The following is an 8433-nucleotide window of genomic DNA, read 5'->3' on the forward strand; positions in this document are numbered from 1 at the left end:
TATTCCTTTTGGTCGGATTTATGCATTAGCTGAACCTGAATTAAAGACTCTAAAGACATACCTGGAGGAAAATGAGACTAAAGGTTTTATTCCTCCTTCAAAATCCCAGGCAGGGGCTCCTATTTTTTTTGCAAAAAATAAAGATGGTTCTTTGTGTCCATGCATTGATTATAGAGATTTAAATAAAATTACTATAAAGAATAGACATCCAATTCCACTCATCCCAGAATTATTAGAAAGACTTCAAACAGCAACTAGTTTCACAAAGCTAGATTTAAGAGAAGCTTACACTTTAATACGCATCCGACCAGGTGATGAATGAAAGATGGGTTTTTGAACAAAGTATGGACATTATGAGTACCTCGTGATGCTGTTTGGGTTATGTAATGCCCCTGCTACCTTCCAACATTTTATAAATGTCTTTCGAGATTTGCTTGATCTATTCATTATTGAATATCTTGATGATATCCTTATCTTTTCAAATTCTTTCCAAGAACATCAACAACATGTTTGAATTATTCTACAAAGGCTACGTATAAATCAATTATACATTAAGTTGGAGAAATGTGAATTCCATCGAGCGCAAATAACATTTTTGGGTTACGTTTTATGCCCTCAAGGACTATGTATGGATCACTGTAAAGTGCATGCTGTGGTAGATTTGCCCATACCTAAAAATGTCAAAGATGTACTGCGATTTATGGGCTTTGCTACTTTTTATTGGCGCTTTATAAAGAACTTTTCTGGAATTGCTGCCCCCATAACTCAGCTCACAAAAAAGGGTTCTTCCTTTCAGTGGTCACCAGCAGCTGATAAAGGTTTTTTCATTTTGAAAACAAAGTTCATGTCAGCTCCTTTATTAATTTATCCTGATTCTACACTCCTATTTGTTTTGGAAACTGATGCATCAGATTCAGCTATAGGAGCAGCAATATCACAAAAATTAGGAGAAAAGATGTTACTTCAACCCTGTGCTTTTTATTGAAGGGAAATGACTGTTCCTAAAAGAAACTATGATGTGGGAAATAAGGAACTTCTTGTCATTATAGCTGCTTTTTCAGAATGGAGACATCTTTTAGAAGGTGCAAAGCATCAAGTGATAGTCCTCACCAATCATCAAAACTTGGAATTCCTTAAATCAGCAAAAAGATTATCTCCCCGACAAGCTCGATGGGCTCTCTTTTTAAGCCGTTTTGAATTCCTAATTTCCTATAGACCTGGATCGAGAAATGGAAAAGCTGATGCTCTTTCAAGAGCCTACGTGGAGAATCCTCAACAGGTAAAACCTATTCAAACAATAATTCCTGATTCAATTTTTGGGGGGGTTATATGTACAAGTGCGTTATTAACAGAGATCAAGAATGGATATGATACAGATTCTACTCTCATGAATCCTCAAAAAATTTTTAAATTAACCTGTGGAAACAGAGTCTGACACATGGCACATCGACTATACGTTCCAGAAAAAGCACGGTTAACGGTCATGCAACTATTCCATGACTCTAAATTAGCAGGCCATAAAGGACTTCAGAAAACTCAACTTCAGAAAACATCTTCAGTCCCTGCCCCAGATCTATTGGAGGACTCCAACTTATTGAGTTCCTTATTGAACACAGTCCTCGTGTTTTTGATCTTCCCCTTGACCCAATCTACACTAGCCTCTGGATAATGGGGAAGGCTCACCTTCATTTTTCATTTCACTTTCAAGTCCTCATAAGCCAAGATTCTCTTCTGTCTGTTGGAATATTCTTTGTACTTGAATTGCCACAAGCAGTAAAGGGATCTGTAGGCCTTAATGAAGTCCTTCATCAGCTCAAAACTATTGTCAGATGCAATCCTAAAATTTCTTTAAAAAATTAAACAACATGTATTTGTTACGACTCTGCCTATATTTTGTATATAGCAGCAGTACCTCAAATCCACCAGAGGTGCTGCTGTTCTGTTCCTGAACTTTTCACCATGCCTGTAGGAGTTAATCTAATTGCCTGATTAGAACTGCACCTGTTTCACAGCTCCAAATACCTGCCTCAATCTGTGCTCTGTGCAGTTCATCGTTTTTACCTGGCTGCTGCTGGTCTTCTGTTTATCCCTGTTCTGCTTTGATGCTGTTTGATCTCCTGTTGTCACTCTCTGCCTGATTACCAGACCCTGCTTGATTACTGGACTATGCTTATTTGCTTGTGACTCGGACCTCTGCCTGGCTATTGGATTTTGCTAGAGCTCTTGTTTCCCTGATCTTTGCTTGGTCACTGGACTCCATTTGTCTGCTTCCCTGGACAGCCCCATTCCTCCTGGACTTGGGTAACTCATTATACTTGTCCTTGCTATTTAACTGTACCTGCCATTACTTGGAACCTGTTGCTCTGTGGACTTTCCTGCCATTTATCACACCTGTTCCTATCTGTGGATTTGAGTTATACTTGTTTAGTCTGCTACCTGGAAATCTGTATATCCCACAAACTGAATCCTTGTTTATGTATTTTGCTTGAATAAAGTCAGTGGTTATTATACTTCTGTTGCTGCTTCCTGAATGCACTAGGAATCATAACAGTATTATAATATTTCCATACACAGAAAAAAAACTATCAAAATAAAATTGCATGTAATAAGTACTTACCGTGCTATAATAGCGTTGAAATTTGGTATAGAAAGCATTGAATCTGTTTGTAAAGTATGAAAAATTTACTAAAAAGTGTCAATGCAGAGCTGCAAATACTACTGCAGACGAACACTAGAAATGAATGGATGTTCGCCCGCAATGCTCTGTAGCTAGAGCTGCCGTGATTGGTCCAGATAAAAGTGAGGGAGGAGTGGAGGGAAGTGGAGGGGGAAGAATAAGAAGAGATGCCATTGGAAGAGGTGTGTCACTCACCGGACCGTGAGTGCCTCTTCACTGGTGCGTGGCTCTCCAGTATTCCTGCCAGCACCTATCCTGAACCGTGGCCGCCCGCCATCCTGATGGTCTGCGCATGCGCAGTTCCTAAGAACTCTTCTGACCTTTGCTTTTAGTTAATTGGTTGATCAGGCAACGCTCCCTATTTAAAGCACCTGTGTTCATTACCTCGTGGCCTGATCTTGGAGTCTCATTCCCTGTGAGTCTCTGAAGGTGTTCCTGTGTACTTCTCCGTGTCTTCAGCTTCCTGCTGATTCCTGCTCAACTCATTGCCGGTTTCCAGACCGCTTTAAGTCTCCTGTGTTCTACTATGTCTTCAGCTTCCTGCTGATTCCTGCTCAACTCATTGCCGGTTTCCAGACCGCTTCAAGTCTCCTGTGTTCTACTATGTCTTCAGTTCCCTGCTGATTCCTGCTCTAATCATCTGCGGCTTCCAGTCCGCTATTACCTCCAGTGTTCTACTCGTGTTCGCTATCTCCAGTGATTCCTGCATTGCTCATCGTTGTTCTACCCGTGTCAAGTTCTCTGCCTGTGTGCTGACCCGGACCCTGATTACCGCTACCACTCACCTGTGGTTTCTTTACTCGTGCTGGCGTGCAGCCGCTCAGCTGTTCCTGTATCCTCTCGTGGACAGCCTGCTCAACTGAACCGCGGTATGCTTACTTTCTATTGACTGTATTTGTTTACTGCATATCCGCTTGTTCTCCACTTACCCACGGAATCCTCTATCTCCCTGAGACTGTGTTATTACTCCGCATATCTGCTGGGAAGTTTACCTCTTTGTTCAGTCGTGAGATACATATGCTAATTGACCTTCTGCTATTAGCCTGGATTCCAGTAATGAATTCGTCTCTGTCAAGCAGCGCCTGCCACACCAACATAGACTTGTGCATATTGTTTGGGATCAAGTTCCTTGTGCTCTCAGTGTCTACATTCTGTGTTTCCACTCATCGACACCTGTACCTATCCCCACCTATAGCAGTGGTACAACTTGCTGTACGCAGACCACTGACTTCCCAGCTACCTACCTGCACCTGGACAAGTCTCTTCACCATAAGCAGTGGTACAACTTGCTATACGCAGACCACTGACTTCCCCGCTACCTACCTGCACCTGGACAAGTCTCTTCACCATAAGCAGTGGTACAACTTGCTGTACGCAGATCACTGACTTCCCTGTTACCTTCCTGCACTTCTTCACGTCCATCAAGATCCTCGTGTTCATATCCACCTAATCATTAACCAGATTGCTGCTAGTCATTGACTTTTCTATTTGCATCCTCTCACCATCTGCTGAGTCATATGTTCCGCTAGTCACCCTGCTACCAGAGGACCACTGTGTAACCCACACTACTCTGGTAAGATCATCATCTGGTGATATCCTGGGCAAAGACTCCTAGTGCCCGTGACAAGGTGAAAAGAGCTAAGCCAATGAGTCAAAGGGAGATGGTCAGAGTGCTGGACCAACATGACTACGATTGTCACAAAAAAAAATACAGAAAATTTAATTACAAAAAGGCAATAATAATGAAAAATCTGATTAATATGCTACATGACAAACTTGGGGAAAAAAAATACCATAAAATAATGATTGTTAGAGTGTACACATTAATGCGATATCGGACCCGACCATTGTTTATCAGGTGATTGGCATGATAATCGGGTGAAAAACCTGTAGTGTGTACCCAGCTTAAGACATGCCCATCCTCCTGTTAGCAGTTTGATCCCTCCCCTCTCCCAAATCTGCACTTTCATTCCTTCCTGCACAAAGCATTTCACCTGTGAGATATTAGCCAGCTCCTGTGTTTGAAGACTTCCTTTTCGAATTGCTCAAACATCTGTTTCATTTACTGTAACTTATTCAAAATTGAACATTGGGGAAACTAGAAGCAGACTGTGTGGTTTTGTTTCCCCACTTCTGTTTGTGTCTGCATCTCTTCCTCTGTGCCTGACATCTGGGGGGGCATCCTCAATTAGCCATAGACATCGTGGCTCCCCATGTTTTATACCAATATGGCACCACAACTTTGCGGCTTTCCCTTCACAACCTGAATGGATATCTGCAATGTTGCGGTAACGCCGAGTGCCTTCAGATGCGTTCCAGAGGCACTTTGTGTTTAATTGAATATGCCCCCCCAGTGTCCGTTTCGGTTACGAAATCAACCACATAATCCACCAGTCCTGTTTTAATTTATGCTTATTTTACCACATTTACCTACAATTGTCAGACATGGGAGAAAATATGGTCATAAGACTGGTTTCTGCCAAGTCTCTACCACTTTGGCCACCCTGCCAAAGCAGCAGGGACAGTTCATTTTTGAGCCACCCTATGCAAACTAGTTGTTTACCAAGGACCATCTCTGGACAGTATAGCAACTCTTGTGCAGATCTATATAAAGTCAGGTCCATAAATATTGGGACATCGACACAATACTTATATTTTGGGCTCTATACACCACCACAATGGATTTGAAATGAAATAAAGATGTGCTTTAACTGCAGACTTTCAGCTTTAATTTGATGGTATTTAAATCCAAATCAGGTGAACGGTGTAGGAATTACAACGGTTTCTATATGTGCCTCCAACTTTTTAAGGGACCAAAAGTAATGGGACAATCGACTCAAAAGCTATTTCATGGACATGTGTGGGCTATTCCCTCATTATTTCATCATCAATTAAGCAGGTAAAAGGTCAGGAGTTGATTCTAGGTGTGACATTTGCATTTGGAATCTGTTGCTGTCGACTCCCAATATGAGATCCAAAGAGCTGTCACTATCAGTGAAGCAAGCCATCATTAGGCTGAAAAATCAAAACAAACCCATCAGAGAGATAGCAAAAACATTAAGTGTGGCCAAATCAACTGTTTGGAACATTCTTAAAAAGAAAGAACACACCGGAGAGCTCAGCAACACCAAAAGACCCGGAAGACCACGGAAAACAACTGTGGTGTATGACAGAAGAATTTTTTCCCTGGTGAAGAAAAACCCCTTCACAACAGTTGGCCAAATCAAGAACACTCTCCGGGAGGTAGGTGTATGTGTGTCAGTCAACAATCAAGAGAAGACTTCACAAGAGTGAATATAGAGGGTTCACCACAAGATGTAAACCATTTGTAAGCCACAAAAACAGGAAGACCAGATTAGAGTTTGGCAAACAACATCTAAAAAAGCCATTACAGTTCTGGAACAACATCCTATGGATAGATGAGACAAAGATCAACTTGTACCAGAGTGATGTGAAGAGAAGAGTATGGAGAAGGAAAGGAACTGCTCATGATCCAAAACATACCACCTCATCAGTGAAGCATGGTGGTGGTAGTGTCATGGCGTGGACATGTATGGCTGCCAATGGAACTGGTTCCCTTGTATTTATTGATGATGTGACTGCTGACAAAAGCAGCTGGATGTAATCTGAAGTGTTTCGGGCAATATTATCTGCTCATATTCAGTCAAATGTTTCAGAACTCATTGGACAGCGCTGCACAGTGCAGATAGACAATGACCCGAAGCATATTGCAAAAGCAACCAAAAGAGTTTTTTAAGGCTAATAAGTGGAATGTTTTGCATTGGCCAAGTCAATCACCTGACCTGAATCCGATTGAGCATGCATTTCATTTGATGAAGACAAAACTGAAGGGAAAAATGCCCCAAGAACAAGCAGGAACTGAAAACATTTGCAGTAGAGGCCTGGCAGAGTATCACCAGGGATGAAACCCAGCGTCTGGTGATGTCTATGCCTTTCAGACTGTAATTGACTGCAAAGGATTTACAACAAAGTATTAAAATGTGAAAATTTCATGTAGGATTGTTTAGTTTGTCCCATTACTTTTGGTCCCTTAAAAAGTGGAAGGCACATATAGAAACCGTTGTAATTCCTACACTCTTCACCTGATTTGGATGTAAATACCCTCAAATTAAAGCTGAAAGTCTGCAGTTAAAGCACATCTTTATTTCATTTCAAATCCAATGTGGTGGTTTATAGAGCCCAAAATATGAGAATTGTGATGATGTCCCAATATCTATGGACCTGAATGTAGAACTCTATGCTGATGTCTTGCTAAGTGGAAATAAATCAGCTCTCCCAATCTTCTGCTCTGCCAGACAGAATTCAACTGAACCAGATTTTATATGTTCAGAACAAGATCACATATTGTGGAACATCTGTGCCAGGTCCAGTTGGGTCCAGAATTTACCAAACAAAATCTGAGCACACACCCTTTTTGTAAAGGCTACATTTATTTTCTTAACTTTTCAAAGTGATAACCTACTTTCATCACAGGACGTGTTCTTATTCACAGTCCTCAGGTTGGGGCTGTGGTATTGGAAATTGGCTTGTCATAATAAATAAAATATTGATCACCCGATTGGAAAAAATACCTTACACGAGTTTCCCTTTGAAAATAAAACCACCAACACATGGTTTACAATCATGGTCTTTATTTCAGTACCAGGTATGTGAGCGGATCACTTCTACCCACAATATCTGCAAATTCAAATTGCTTAATTCTTACGTATAAACAAAATGGCAGTACTGCAGTCATTAAAAAAAAAGATTAAAATTTTATTAAATAAAACATTTAAAATATTTACAGAATGTAATTTCATTAGAACAGATACAGAAGTTAACTTTTACAAAGATAAATCTTTTAAAAACAGCTCACAATCCTTATTGCCTTCACCCAGTCTGACAGAAATATTTAATTAGCCGCTACGTCAGCGCAAAAACTGTTCCCACTAGAAAGGGCACTTCTTGCTGTACCCAAGGGCAAGCTACAGTGGAGACTACAGTACTAACAAAATGTTTTACTTTCACAAAACTCACCTGTTTATTAACTTTTATTAAATATATTTCTACACTTTTGCAAGGGTGAAATTATGACAAGTTTTGCAATATGCAGCCACTGCCACATTGAGAGAATCTGCCCTTTTGCAGATGTTCAATATCTTACAGAATGTGGCACCTAAACTGTCCACCCAGCAGGCACACAATAAGAAATGGTCACTGGTTTCATTTGCAGCAAGTATAATGATAAATAAGAAGTTATATGAGGTAGTGAGAGATGCTATACCAGCAGCATTAGACTTCAGACCATTTTAAGAGCAAACATGGGGGAAATTGTTAGACTTTAATTTTAAACATAACACTTCATAGTGATACATTTTGGATTAATAACGTTCCTCTGAACATTACTGATCGATTTCACCATTTACATCTTATCACAGTACATAGAATGCAGATTCTTTACAGTGATAAAGAACAATTGGATTGAATCAAAATGCAACGTATGTAGGTAGCATTAAGCCGGCTACACAAGGGACAATCCATTCTCTCCCCAAATTGGCCACAAATTTGGATGGAATTTGTCACTTCAGTTCTTAAGCCAGATCACTATCGGACCAGGTTGGGGCCACCAAAGAGGACATTTTCAAGTATACCCAATATTGGAGCACGTGTTGCCAGCTTTACTAATAAAGGCAAAATAAAAAGACTACTTGCAAGGATTTATTTCAGTTTTGATGAATACCCTTAAGCCTAAGCCA

The sequence above is a fragment of the Mixophyes fleayi genome, chromosome 3 (genome assembly GCF_038048845.1).
Source record: "Mixophyes fleayi isolate aMixFle1 chromosome 3, aMixFle1.hap1, whole genome shotgun sequence".
NCBI lineage: Eukaryota > Metazoa > Chordata > Amphibia > Anura > Limnodynastidae > Mixophyes > Mixophyes fleayi.